The 16,069-nt window shown below is 37.0% G+C and overlaps 1 protein-coding gene and 1 non-coding gene across 8 annotated transcripts in view; both read left to right on the forward strand.

Moving 5' to 3' along the window:
* Positions 1–16,069, forward strand: part of LOC122789190 (coiled-coil domain-containing protein 50-like) — a 1,862,880-nt gene that overhangs the window by 346,562 nt on the left and 1,500,249 nt on the right. The window lies entirely within an intron of this gene.
* Positions 1,820–1,982, forward strand: LOC122789485. Its single transcript, XR_006362817.1, has one exon. It is a non-coding gene; the product is annotated as a U1 spliceosomal RNA (small nuclear RNA).

Here is a 16,069-nt window from a genome sequence, read left to right on the forward strand (position 1 = left end):
ACGCTTGTTTCCACACCCTACTCTCCACTGTATTCTGTTCTTGTTGCAGAGATATGGATTGAACTCTCATGTTTACCCTTGGCAGGTTTTCTTACTTTTTTTCTATAATTCAACCTTTTCCACAAGCCTGTCATTTTCTCTTGTCATGCATTAGTCAGTCTGTATGCCAAGCATGGTTTTCAGGCTCCCCCGTCCCCCTTGTTCTCCTTACACAATAAATGCCAGCATTTGTTATCCCCTCCTTCCTCATTCAGCTTTACCTGATGCATGATACCTTCTTGCATCTAGATCAGAAGACCCTCCTTTCCATGTTGGTTAATTATAAACGCTGCCATGGTATTTCCACATCTCGACTTCCTTTTCTGTCCCATGTACATCCCATAATGCTCATGATATGTACTCTCCCTATTAGTATAACTGCTTGAAGAAGTCCTCCTCCTCCCTTGATCCTAGTACTGCACATCCCCACCCTCCTTTCTTGCCTGGTTTTGAATATGTTTATTTCCTTTTTACCTATCAACATTGTCTAAGCAGTTGCTGCATTTCCTTCTGTTGTAGCAATCCTTCTATCCAAGTTTAAGCATTTTGTGCCATTATTAATTTCTCCAAAGTATAGTTAAACATATGTCTGACTACCATGCTCTTTGTTTACTGGTTTCTGGCAACCCAGGCAGTTTTTTCCAGGTATTTTTCAGTCTTCTATTTTTTCACCATTCTGCAAGTCCTCCATTACCCAGTGAGGACCTTTCTTTCACGAAGCTACTTGCTGTAAGTATTTCACAAAATTGAGAGAATGGTGCTGTCTTGCCTTACCTTTTGTAGTTGCCTTCCAGTTTATTTTTTCTATGCTGGGCACCTTTTACAGTATGCTCTGCAGGCCATTAGTATCCCTGCATATGGTTATGGTTACATTCTGGTTTACTTTTCTTTAGATATCCTGAGCAGTTCCTGGCTTCCCTTACTAGCATTAGTCATATACTGTACCTCTCAGACTTTTCCCCTTTTGATTATTTACAAAATGTTACTAAGTGAGTTGTGTCTTATAATAATCCATCTTGTTTTCGCTCTTCTCTTCTTGCTGTGCTTCAGTCCCCTAGATTTTGTCTAACATCTTTCCGTTCTTGCCTTTCCCCTCACTCCCATTACCTGGACACCTTCATCTGTCATCTCATTGACCTTTTCTTGCAACACCACCTCTACTGGAGTGCGACCATTTGACTTGCTGCTCTACTCATCTGCACTATTCTGAGCCATTTGCAATCCCCTTTTGATTCTTGTATGTGCTCTCCTATGTCAGTCTTATTCCATCTCTTTCACCTTCCCCATGTATTTCTGTGGTTTGACATTTCAACCCTCTCTGACATCTGTAGTCCCTAAAATTCTGAATACCCAGTACTATGTCTCCACAGTTCTCACTCTCTCTCTAGTATACCCAATTTCTTAAAATTCTACCCTTCTACCCTCTCCATAAGTGTCTGAGATGTAGTGCTGCTTCAGAATCTATAAAATACATCCATGTTTACCTTCACTACATCTTGGTCTCACATTCCCCATCTGTTGCCTTTGTCACCATTCCATATCAGTGCACCGAGGATACTGTCCCACATCTGCATGGCATCACCAAGGTAACATTGTTACTGCTTACTACTAGATATTACCTTTTAAATGTAGCAACACTTGCATCTAGATGAAACTGTGTAATGAGAAGTTTATATTGTTTATAGATGGTGACAACCATGTGCCATTTTACTGTTTTAATACATTTAACTGGGTAAGCCCAAAGGATGCAAATATCCCTTTTTGGGTGTGACCTGTGAACATCACTACTTGGCAGGGGGGATACAGTGATCAAGAAGGTTTGCCCAGGGTGAGGCTCTTCCATTGCACACTTCGATTGGATTGACCCCTTTGATTTCCCTAAATGTGGGAAAATCAACTGCAGAATTTGTGGTAGTGGAGGACTGCATTTTTGCAGTTCGCAAATTTTTGTTTTGGATGGGAGATCACAAATTCACTCCTAGGGTGGTGCCCATGTCTCTCCTGGACAAAAAAGTCAGTATTGACCATCATAGACCCTTACCTCTGCGAACTTCACTCACCTAACCACTGACAATTCGGGATAAATATGGCTAGGGTTGTAAAGGCTCTAGGGCCATTAGCCTTTAACCTTTTATGAACCTATTAAATGACTTGCTCAGAGTTGCACAGTAGGTCAGTGTCAGTGATATAACCGGTATCGCACTCACCTTTGATGCAGAAGGCAGTGGGTTCTATTCCCACACCAGGCAGATTGATTGCCAATATTGCAGTGCAGCATAAAGAGGTTCTGCACTCCTGAGTGTGCCGTTCTTCAGATGAGATGTTAAACCAAGGCCCCATCTGCTTGAGTTTCTGGTAGCTCAAGCTGATGTAAAAGATCCTATGGCACCTATCAAAAAGAGTAAGGGTACTTTATTAAAAACCGTAACATATTTAGATTATATACAAATTATTTACACTTATTTACATTTTTACATTCATAATCTCATTTCAGTGTTCATATTCATATACATTCACTATCTTTTATTCACATTCCTAATCCCCCACTCTTTTCTCCACAACCAAAATCACATTCTCTTCAATAGTTCTGATAATATCCATTTTCCATTAAATTCCATCTCATTTAACTTTTCATTCCAAATCATTCATATTTCATATATAATTCATACTGTACACAAAAAGGTCACCCTTGACAAGATAAACTTTTTCCAAAAACAACTAAATAATCCCTACTCCAACCTCCCAAAAGTCTGGCAATCTGTACATAAACTACTACATCCTGGAAGCCCCTCATCACCTAACCCATGCCCTAACAGCTCTTCCACTGATACTGCTACTGCTACCTTTCTTAATTACTTCTTCATCGACTCTATCCACAATCTAACCAAAAATAACATCATTACCTACCACACTTCTCCTACATCTACCCATACAACCTCTTTCTCTCAAACCCGTTCCCACAGCTTATATCAAATCACTTCCTTAGTAAACTTAAAACCTGCTGTCCATCAGCTGATAACCTACCTCCTCCAATTCATAAAAATGCTGTGAATTGTATTTCTTACCCCATCTTCATATTAATTAATAGGTCAATCAAGAAAAACATTCTACCTGAAATCTGGAAGAAATTCTATGTCATACTCTTACATAAAGGAGGCAACTCAACTGACCCCCCAAATTTCAGGCCAATAGCCATTCTATCTCTCCTGTCAAAATGCATTCATAAACAGCTCCTTGATCACCTCCTGCTAGAAAATCTCATTACCCCTACACAGCATGGTTTTTGCCCAAATCACAGTACAGATACTGCTCTGATATCCTTCACAAATTCTATTGCAAAATCCCGTGACAACAATAAGTCTCCTGTTTGTTTTTCGACCTCTTCAACACCTTTGACACCGTTTCCCACAGGTTACTTCTATTCAGATTTATAAGTCTCTCCAACTCTGAACTTTCTTGGCTCTCTAGTTACCTCTCCAATAGAGTCCAGGCAGTCAAATGGCACTCTAACTTTTCTCCCTTCTTACCAGTACAACCAGGGGTAACCCAAGACTCCATCCTTGGGCCCCTACTATTTAATATAATTTTACTAATGACCTGTACTCTTCCTGTCCACTCTTTTTCTGTTACACAATTTGCTGATGATTACACAATCATTTCCTGCTCCAACAATGTTGGCCACCTTCACTCCCTCATCCAAGAATCTCTGCACTCTGTCAAAAAATGACTAACTTCCAGTCAATTGTTACTTAACCCAAAGAAAAGTAAACTTCTCCTATCCCCCTCTAAATCTCTTCAACATACTCTCAACCATGCTCTTTGTAGCTCTCAACAGCATCTTCTGAAAATGTATGTGCCCAATAAAAATATTGGTAAACTCCTCTAAGTGTTAGATCAATCCCTAACCCTAACTCTTTCAAAATAACACTAAAGGATAGCCTCTGTAAATCATGGTCATGCTTGTGCAATGACCCAACTTAATCTCCCTTCCCCTCCTCTAATACTACTGCATCAACCATTCTTCCCCCTCTCGTTGCTTCTACTTCTTAAAACTCTGCTAATATTCAGTAGTAGTTGCAGCTTCCAGCACTGTAGTCTTGGAAATTGGCTTTTGCCTTAGGATTATCTCCTGTATATATATATTCAACATTTATAATTTATTTGTTCTCTTTGTTTGGCAAACTTGTGACCATGTTTAGTATTCTTATTGTATGTAACTCTGTATTCAATTATGTTCAATGTATTGACCATTTTAGCAGGTTGTTTGTCTTACTCTTTGACATATTTTAGCTCTATATGTTTATGTCCTTATTCAAGTATCCATTTCCTCTTTTTAAGTTATTCAGCTTATCCAAAGTTTCTTTATATTTTCTTTCATTATTGCTATCAGTCCTTTGTCTCCTTTAACCATGTCAACACTTTGTATAAATTCAGTTATGCTGCGTAAACAATAGGATTAATCAATCTTAATCCTCCTCCTTGTTTGTTAACATATAATATTCCTCTTTTAGCCATATTTAATCTTGATCACAATATAAATTCAAACATTATCAACAATAATTCTTCCTCATATCTCATAGAAATCATAAGCACATTTGCTAAATATGCTATAATACCTAATAGAACAGAATTGATAAAATGCACTTTTTCCTATTTATCAAGTCATATGTTCTCAACATATATTTCTTATTTTTGGGTTACTGTAGTATTCTCTGTTGATCACTACCAAATTTTATGCCTAACATTTCAATTTCTTCTCTGTTAAACTGAATCCATCCTATTTTTCCTGTTAATCCTAAACCTTTACTTTTTTTCCTTATTTATACATAAACCAATAACTTTTAGCTCTTGATTTGCTTTCTTAATAGCTATTTCCATCCACTTTTCATTTTTTAGTAATTAACACTATATAATCAGCATAAGAAAACATTACTGGTACTTGAATTCCTTGTCTTGTGCTATAATCTGCTACTCTTAAACGTATTTAATTAACAACTGCATTCATAATTAACACAAATAAAATATGGCTTGCTGTACAACCCTATCTTATGCCACTTCTTGTGTCTATTTCTTCACTTAAACCAGCAGTTTATTACTGGTTTTACTTTATTATTTTCATGTATTGAAATTAATATTTTTATTTTTTTTATTTAAATGATACTCTATTACATCTCCCGTAAAATTTCATTTTATATCTTACCAAATGCTTTGCTCAAATCACCTGGCAAAGTTTTAAGCTCTGAATTTTTACTTATCACATCTTCCTTGTTGTCATCGAATGTTTTTGACTCTCTTTTTCCTTTTTTTTCCAAATACTGTTTCATTCAATAATTTATTCACTTTACTTTCCAATCTCTTCTGCATTATTTTCATAAATATCTTGTAGTCCACATTATTTAACACTGCTGATCTACAGTTTTATTTTTATCTTTTTCTCTCTCCTTTTTTTCATATAAATTTCATAGCTCCAATACCTATTTCTTTGTATTCCACCCCTTTCTCTAACCATTCATTTAGCACCTCTATAAAATACTACTTCTGCCAATCTAGCATGTCTTTATACATAACATATTGAATCCCATCCAGCTCTGTGGCTCATTCCATATCCACTTTCTTTAATACATTTTCAATTTCTTCCACCATTATGTTCTTTTCTATCCCCTCATTATCATCTTTAGTTATTTTTTTCACTCTCCACTTATGTCCTGTTTCTGTTTTATAATTTGAAATGTCGATTATTGCATCAATTATTTTTGTGTTTTTTAACAAAATCTCTTTTTTATTCTTGTTTATCTTATTTATCTTCTATTTTCTTTTACACCTTTAAGTATGGTGACACCTACTTTTTCATTCCTTATAAGAAATACCTTTGTTTAAATAACATTTTTTAATTTTTCTTGATTCATTTTATATATCATTTTTTTCTTTCAAAAATCATTTTCTGTCTCATTATTTTTCTAACTGCTTTATAGCTGAATAAGACTTCTGTATTTTTTTATTCTTTTTAACCTTTGCCATTCTAAGAAGTATTTTCTATTTTTCTTTAAAACTTATGCACTAACTTGTCCATTTCTCATAAAAAAAAACTCATGTCTATATGATCCTTTTATAATTGCATAATCCTTTATCTAACTTCCTCATTTAAGTTTGTCTCCTTTATTATTTAATACCTGTACCTATTTTTATATATCTTTCTTTTTCTTGGCTCTGTATCCAAATTGCCACATGATCTGAAAAAAAAATGTTACATTTGTTCCTTTACATAAAATTTGCAAATATTCTGAAATCATTAAATCAATTTCTATTCTTAGCTTACTCCTTTTATGTTTCCCTTGTATGTTATCTCATAAATACAATTTTCCACTTTTCAAAATCTCTGCAATTACTTTAACATCACCCCCCTCTTTTCTCATTCTTAAGTCCACAATTAAAATCCCCACTAATATTATTTGCATATTAACACTACATAATGAAGGATCGTTTTAAGCATCAGCTCATTCTTTTTGTGTAACATATGCATATACTGCAATAATTCTATATACTTGTTTTCTCCATCTAGCAACCAATACTGTCACTCTACCTAATATTACTAAAGTACTATCCAAAATTTCTCTTGAGTTTGTACTTAAAATTCCAATATCTGTACGCCTTTCTTCTCCTATATTTCAATTAACATCCCTTTCCCACAGTTCATTCACTTACAAACTCTCCTTCTGTCAAAGTTCTTGTCTTCTAATATTATATCTATATCAAGAGTTCTGCACCATTCTAATACACCTAACCATCTTTTAATATTCTTTATACTATTCACATTTATAGTTACGATTTTGACTTTTTTATAAAATTGTTTACCTTTTTCATTGTTTTTTATTTTCTCTCAGACTTACAATCTTACATTTTTGCTTTCTATCTTTTACTGTTTTCCCAATAAAATTATTTTTACCTCTGATCATCACCTTATTAGTGCTTCCCTCTTCACTTGAATTAACTGTTTCTTCCTGATCTTCTTTATCTCCCCTTTATATATATCATCTTTTCCTAATCCTTTCTTATCTACCATTATATTTTCTTCCTGGTTTTCCTCTTGTTCCACTTCTATATTATAGTCTTAACAATTTCTTGTACATGTTCATTCCCCCTTCTTCCAAACTTTCTCCACAATCCATCCATTAATGCCCCATTTGTTCATAGGTTGGTACTAGGCTATCAGCCCTAGGGCCTGTACAAGCCTTCTTCGAAGTTTCTTCCCACATTATTTACTTCCCTGGAACCCTGTCTAGCAGGGTGACTGACATGATCCCCGGGGTGAATTTCCTTTCTCCCATCCAATTGTCAAGGTTCCTTTTGAAGAGGGCCAAAGATGAGCTCTGCTTGACATGTATGGGCAGTCGAGTCTGGGGAGTCTCTGGGTCAGGAACCTATCCCTCCAGCATGTTTTGTTTATTGTGATGACAAGGTTTAGATTCCTGGAGCATGTGGCTCTGAGGGATTGGGATTTCTTTAAGTGTAGCATGTCCAACAGCTCTGGGTTTGACATGGCCTTGTATGTTAAGCAGAGATCACCTCTGAGTAGACGATATGCAACAGAGTTTAGCTGGAGTTTTTTAAGGCGGTCTGTGATTCTTTTAGTGAGGTATTTCTGCGGCCTTTCCAGTTGTTGCAGATGTCTTGAGAGGTACATACCAAATGGGCATTGTATTCTATAATGGGTCTAATGAGGGATGAGTACAGTGGGACAATGACCTCCTTTTTTCTGAATGAAAAGCCCTTAGTGATGAGGTGTGCCACATAGAAGGATTTCCTGACTGTTGTGGCGATGTGGTTATCGAAGGTGAGACCACTGTCCACCTGTGTACCTAAGTCTCTTATTACACTTTTGGTGTTTAGTTTACTGCCACCTATGTGGTAATTCACGGGTACATGTTTTTTCCCAAAGGGGATAACTATACATTTCTTGGCATTGAGCTTGAGCCTATGGCTCTGGCACCAAGCATCTGTTTCTGTAAGGCCCTTTTGTAGTGTATCCACATCATTTTATACATTTCAATTCACATTTTTTTGCTTCATGACATGCTTTCCCACAAATATAACAGTTTTGCTTATTCCAATTACTAATTACATGATCATTTTTACTACAAAAGAAACATGTCTTCGGTTGTCCCCAGTATTTCATAAACTCTCTATTTCCCTCCACATTTATAATACTTGGAACACGTATTAAGTTTTAATTTTTCATTTGTAATACAACAGCACATTCCCAACCCAACCCCCAGTCCATAAGCGTCTGTTTTCATATATATTTTTGTAATGTCTGTAACATTCTTAGTCTTTCAGTACTTCTTTTTCTACTTCAGTTCAAAATTGCAAATACATTTTTGTCTCTCTGTTAAATGCTTAAACATATGAATTCCAAGGACTATTTTACTTTATTTCATATTTCTCTATTTTTTTCCCATATACTGTCCTGTTTCAAGTAAAATGTCACAAAAAGAGTCTTTGTTAATATGACTACCTCTCTGGGAGTGATACCCAAGGGTGCAGTAATGTTATCCCAGATTTCATATCCATCAGGTTCCTTCTCCTTCTTACTGCGTATTCTTACAAGACGATACTTCTTTTTCACCTTTGTTTTCATTTCTTCCCTTTTTTATCCCTCCTCTCACAGTTTGTGTACATGACCTCTTTGCTTCTTTTTCTTAATTCTTCCATTTTTTCCTGTATCCTTCCATTATTTCTCCCCATGGCACTGCCTTTTTGCTTTCTAGTTGACTCTGGTTAATTAACTCTTTTAGATATGCATCCTGCAACCCTCCTGATTGGAGGGTTGTAATAATACATCCCTGCTGCGATTCAGCAACCCCCTCAAGCAATCTCTTCTCAAACAGCACTTCTGTAGCCTGTGAAGGCTCGATACCCTTCACTTCTTTCTCCTCCTGCATTTCACCCTTCTCAATCATTTTGATCCTCTGCTCCTCTCCTTCACTTAGTAAGCTGTCTCTGCACCTAGACCAGAAGCAGGAAGCACTATGACACAGAGTAACAAGTAGCAATGACTAGGGGAAGTTCCCTGTTGCCCTGGGTCCACTATGTTTAATTACATGTTGTGTCATTGAAACGTAAATAATTGCTACTAAAACATCCAAATCCACCAAAAGCCTAATTTCAAAGTTGTAGCACTAATTATATTGTACAAAACTCTTACACATTTTAAGTGCACCCCCTCCCCCATGTAGGGCAAGGCCCTACCCACCTTCCTTGTATATACAAATGCCAAAATCACACCAACATATAGGAAACTATGAAGGTCCCTTGCTTGTTCCTCTTCCTTCAAGTACCTGCAAGCAAATGTGAAAGTACAACATCTGCCATACAATCAGTTCTGATATATCGACTTCAGGAGCCTGTGATCTTTCTTCAGTGGTGTTTTGAGAATCACTGAAATATTACATAACCAGCTGTAGTTTTCCTCACAAGGATGGCTAATATTAATGGACAGAGGCTGTTAACCATGCTATAGGTATATGTGCCAAGCACAGAGCTGTTGATTTGGACAAGTTGTATCAGCGTCATCACAAACAGTTTCTAGCCCCAACACACACACACACACACACACACACACACACACACACACACACACACACACACACATGCACATATGCGTGTGCACATGCACACAATCGTACTAGAGAGTTGAGTCTGCTCTCAAAAGCAGGAGGTTATCAATTGCTTTTAAAAAATGCAACTTTGATTAATTAGGTCGGGATCTTGTGAACACCAAAAAAAACAACAAAAATGACTCTAGTGCCGGCTGCACTAGTGGTACAGTGAGACACGGCCTTGACTGCAACCCAGATGGCCTGAGTTTGATTAGGGGCTCCAGTGTTTTATGACACTAGCAACTAGGATTGGTATTCCAGCTTTTGGGGGAGGAGACAGTGGTCCTGGCTGGTAGATGCCACTGCTCTGCTGATACTGATTCTGCTGGAGGATGAGGATTTGTCAGGATGTGGAGAGCTGATGCAGGGAGGAATTAGTTGAGATGATGATAGTAGCACTTGTCAGTACATTTGAAGGAGCATGCATGTTTGGAGAAAAGGGCATCGACTGTCCTTGGGGTAACACAGATACTCATGCCATCCCTATAGGAGGGGTTAGGCCATTCATAGTAAAATCCCTCATAGCTGCAATGCTAGTGAAAGCACAATCAGAATCAACCCCAATATCAGTCTGTATGACCCCCCCCCCCCAATGATGGCTCTCACAAAGCCTAGTGGGAGTGCTTTTTTTCTGTGAAAGGTTTGACTTGGATGCTAGTAAGACTCAAAGCCACTGAAAGCCAGTACAGGCTTCACATCATATGCATGTGTTATATAAAGTCTGTCAGGAAATGGCTCTGCAGTTCTTCACTTTCTGTAGGCAGTTAAGTTCACCATGCAAAAGCCCAAGGAAGGGAGTGTTACAGTGATCTAGACACAAAAAATTAATGTTAATTCAGTACTATAATAAAGTCCTCAGGTGTTTGATCCAAATGATGTTTCCAAGGTGAAAGGAATCACTAATTGTCAGAGAGCCAGTTAGCCCCCTTAGAGGACTGTAGAGAAGATAAGGAGCTGTAGAGAGTCTTTTGACCACATGTATGGTTGTATTCTGTCTTGCCAGGATTGAGTTCAAAAGAGAATATAATGTTGGTGAGACAGCCTCTGCTGGCAGTCATGCTAATTGGCATGTATTTTGTTCAGTGATATGATTTTTCCCCACTGCAGTGCTGTTGAGGGGTAAAGATGTCACAATACTATCATGTTATACTTTTCTACCCAAATTAGAAAGTTATTGTAATAACAGATTTTCTATGAGCATGCATTTTCTGAAGGATACAAAGTCTGAAACTGAAACCAAAACTCTGAGGTAACAATCTGGGGTACTTACGTATTATCGCAACCAGATTTTTAAAGTGGTGCAATTCGTACTGTGATCTCGGAATGACTTCATCTTTAAGTAGAAAGGGGTGTGTGAAGTCTTACCTGCTATTCTGCCAATGTGGTAATGAGATGGAGGAAGAGGAACAACAGCAAAATTCCCCTTCCTCAGTAGCGTACCTCCCCGCTTCATGTCTGCAAACTACTTCTCAGTACAACTGTAGGCTGTGTTCTTCTATTGTCATTACTGTGTGTGGCTTCTCAGCACTTTTCAAGCCATTATTTTTGCATTTGTGTGTTTGTGGCTGCATTCAGTTTACTATTGTATCTCATTACCACATTGACAGGATAGCAGTTAAAACTTCACACACCCCTTTCCACTTAAAGATGAAGTCATTCCGAGATCACAGTACGAATTGCACCACTTTAAAAATCAGCAGGACTGTACCTTCCATCCATGGTATGCCATCTCATTTATAGAGGTTTTGAAGAGTGTAGGTTAGCAGGGTAGGTACTTTGCCTACCTAAAAACTGAGTGCCCATCATTTGAAGACATATTACTGGCAGACTGCCGTTAACTGTGTACAGCGTACAAAACACCCAGCTGTCATGCTCGGAATCGTGCTTGTCCACGAAATAAGACAAATTGGGCTGCTGTTTCTGTATAATGGCAATTCAAATTTTATACTATTTAAATTAGTGTGACATAATCGTTTTTTTGTGTTCTGTCCAAATGAACTGCAAACTGTCTTAGAAACTGCACAACTGTCAACAAGTATTGCTACATACATATTATCATGTGGTTAAAAATCTGGGTGCGATAATACGTAAGTACCCAATCTGGTCATGGTGCAAAACTCTGGACAGTTGTGAGATGTGTTGGCTCAGAGCTCCCTCATGAATGTTTCTTGCCCTAAAACATGCAGTGTTAGACTCCTGCCTGGTGTAAAATCCCTGTGATAAATCAGAATTACTCTCATTCCTGTAGCCATCTCCTGTTAACCAGCAAATGCTAAAAAAGTTCAAGGATCCATCTCAGACTTGCCCCCTTCTTGTGACTATATAGATAATTCAAGTTTCACTTCAGTATTGCATTCAGAATCTGTGCCTTCTCACAGGCTGTGTTGGTACATGGAAAGGAAGAAGGCAGGTTAAATGTATTTAGGTATACTAACAAAGTAAAGGAAAAAAGCATTGCTAAAATGGTTTCAACAGTAAAGTTGCTTCAGAAAAATATTATGATTGAATGTTTTGGCAGGAAGTTTGGAATCTGTATGCTGTTTTACTAGTTTCATGCCTCCTACACGTTATTTGTTTTAGAAAGCTATATTTAGTTTTCCAGACTGTTGGCTCCATGAGTTGCATAGCTGCCTGTATTTGTCTTTAACATTGTGAGCTCTGTGCTGCTTTTTGCTTTAGCAGCACTTACAGTAAAAGAGCTTGACCTCTTATAAAGTTCTCATGTCCCTTTTGAATGTTGCTGCCACTTAACTTGGAAGCAGGTTTTACTTTTTATTTATTTTTATTTATAGATTTATCTACTGGGAAAGTCCGACTTGAAATAAGTCAATTTTCAGCGGAGGCCTGAGGAGAAATGCTCTAGGCATATGTCTTTGTAACATGGAAGGAAACACACATAAATGCAGGGAGAACATGCAGACTCCACACAAAAGGCACCCCAGCCGAGAATGGAACCGGAGAACCTCTTGCTGTGAGGTGACAACACAAATCGCTGAACCACTGCACTATCCATTTTCTTTTGCTTCATTTTTTTCTGGCTACCCCAGTGCTCCAATCCATCACTAGGAGCAATGTACACAATCCTAAGGGTGTCTTGTGGGAGTTGTGTTGTTAACTGCTTCCACTGAGGGATTTTTTTTTTCATTTAAGACCATCCTCTTGGTAACCCCTCTCCCCTGCATTTACTTGTTATATTTGAGGAGTACTCCTGTCTGTTGACTGCACCCCCAGCAGGGAACACATAGATGAATGCATCATCAGATTCCCATGCTCCTAGTGTAATCTCTAACCTGAGCTGCCTGGGAAGTAATTAGGGTTTTATCTCTCTCTCTCTCTCTCTGTATGTATATATATATATATATATATATATATATATATATATATATATATATATCCCTCTCTGCCATGGTGCTGGCTTCTGTACTTGACAGCGCAGCCAGAATCCATTAGGGATCTGGGAATATCTATCACTTTAATTTCTCCAGCTGTCTTGGCTAAAACCTCTTATCCTACCCTTCTAGCAACCCATACTGCTGAGATCTCACTTACTTATTGACCTCCCACATCTAAAATAGATAAGTGAATAAATAAAACCTCCAGGCTCTCTGCAGCTGCATTGTATTCTTTCCTTAAACTGTCAGCATGAAGGAAGATAACTGTTCAAATCACCATGTGTTTTTCATTTGAACCTTTATGGTTTGTTTTGAAATTTCAAACTCATGTTTACAAAACCACTCATAAAAGTTCTGGTCATAAGTAAAGACGTTGTCGGTTATGTTGTGGATTTGCAGTGGTTATAACTGAAGAAAGATACTATATGTAGTGGTTAACATGAAAGAAAATGCAGATTTGTATTACGCTTGTGCTTTTCAAAAGTCGAAGTTGACATACGATTCAGCTATTGAACCTACGTAAGACCAACAAAACATTTACACAGACCAGGCTTACTTCTTTTCAGCACTTTTGAGATATATTTAAGTTGTATTAGTTTTAATGCTGCAGAGCATCAGTTATAGCTGATTAAAAATGCTTACAGCTTTAAAAACATTAAGCATGTTTGTACTGATCAAGGTACATAGCATTGCATTTGTATAGTTTGTACTTCTACATTCTAATTTATCTCATAATACACCTGAAGCCCTTCTCCAAATAGTAATTGTTGCATAGTCTACTGAGCCCTGCCTTATGTTAAAGAATACTTTGCATCTCCTTTGATTTTTAAGAAACCTAAAACATGCTGCAGTTACCGTAACATTCAGGCTTGAATACATGTTAAGCTTCTAGAGTCTCTCTCTGTCTGAACGAATGATTTTCCGTATGTTTTGGCATCCATCACATGGAACAGCATTGGGATGTTGATGTCATTCATATTATAATACAGATTTCTTCTGTCTGTATAAGCTGACCAAACTTCAGCATGTATATGTCCTTAAATAATGATTTGGTAAAGCATTACTGTATACAGGAATTTTCAGTCGTTTTAAAACTGTGCCCAGATTCAACCATATGCATTTTTTTCTTACTGTTTATACTATCCTGCCATACCCACATGAGTAAGTAAGTATGTTTTCAGACTTTGGCATACAGTAAAAGTTTTTGTTTTTGCGTCAACATAAAATTAAAGTCGGTTTTACATCTGGATATTGATTGTAGCACTGTACATTCAGTCAATCAAAAGCTACTTACAATACTTGCACACAAATGTATCTGCATTAATATAGGAAAAAAATTGCTTTATTTTGCTTTTGTACAACTACTTTTTTAAAATCGCTGTTTGCTTATTAGAGTACTACTTTTAATGCAAAAAGTTAAGGTATATCCTGTAATGTTGTGACTAATTGATTTCATTTATTTATTTATTTGAGTTTATTTGGTAGTTTAAAAGGGTAGTACATTGATCACAACCAAGTATTTTCAGGCAGATAAATACATAGGGGGCTATGCTCAGATATCTTTTCATAACCAACTTATTATGGGTTCAAGGCATGGATGTTTAGAAATTCACACTAAGAGCGGAGCTTGAAAGGTAAATCTTGTCATCTATATCGATAACACATAATAAGGGTTATGCCTGGTAAGACCGAATCATACTGTTTTGTATTATGGTGGAAATTTATCTGCTACATTTTAATACCAGTTACAGTAAAAAAAAAAAGTGAAGGAGCTTAGTGGTTTACCATCATTGATAGCCTCTAAAAGGCATTAAAACATTTACCTATGTCAAACAGATAACAGACAGAAATAGCGTCTCTCTGAAGAATGCAAGGCTTTAAAAGGTGTTAAATAACTTTGTTCTGCTGGATTTTTGTTAATATGTGTGGCTGGGTGAAGTGTCTAACAGCTGTTAAAGCTGTTTTTTTTTCTTTTGCCTTTGTTCTTAGCACTGTCTGCTCTCAGTCCTTAATGTGAGACCCGATCATACAAACATTGAGGGGTGCTTGACAAGCTTATCTTTTTTTCTCATTTTTTTTTTAATTTATTTTAATTTATCCTTTGTTGACTGTGTTAGTCCCACTAGACTAGTAGTCTCCCTTCAGGGAGACCCGAGGTGGTATTTATGCTTCTAGGAGAAATTTGCCCAGAACATCAGGGACCTTCCACTACCCTTTTCAATAGGTGCCATGAGTCTTTTATATCCACCTAAGCCACCACCATCAGAAGCAGATGGGGCCTTGGTTTAACATCTCATCCAAAGGACGATACACGCATGAGTGAATACCCCTCTTATCATACCTCTCAACTTCTTAGAGCAAGAAATCTGGAAAAAGCCATAAATAAGAGTTAGACAAAGGCCCAAAAAATAGGGACAATTTTTAAATATTACTCTTACAAACTTAGAAAAATGAATAACAGTTTTTGCATTAGTATGAATTTTTTGAAAGGGGTATGAAGTCTGAAACTCAGAAGTCTGCCTTTATTTTCTGACTTCAGTCTTTAATGATTTGCTGCAAAAAAATTATGAAAAATGGACCAAAAATATGAGGCAAAAATCTGTACAGTTGAGGTTTGCCTCTTATGCTGTACTGCAGTTTCAGTAATTGGTCTTCCTAATGTGTGAATGGAACCCACAGCCTTCTGAGTGCTACCTGTTGTGTCACTGGCACTTTTTGGTGTGTGATTATACTACATGCAGTACATTACATTTAATACATAATACAAGAGAAAGTAATGCAATGTTTCTTAAATAAAACTTATTTTCATTAACATTAATACATAGGCATGAAGCTGGACTATAACACTGGAGTTGTAATGCATCATATAGAAAAGCTACAGCAGTATTTGCATAGAAGTTGTAAATGTTTAAGAATATGGAAACTGTTTTGTAGTATTAATCCACAGACATGTAAAGTGGAGGATAAAAGGAAGAAGTGGGT

This window comes from Protopterus annectens, chromosome 14.part0 (assembly GCF_019279795.1).
Source record: "Protopterus annectens isolate FY-2018-M chromosome 14.part0, PAN1.0, whole genome shotgun sequence".
Taxonomy (NCBI): domain Eukaryota; kingdom Metazoa; phylum Chordata; order Ceratodontiformes; family Protopteridae; genus Protopterus; species Protopterus annectens.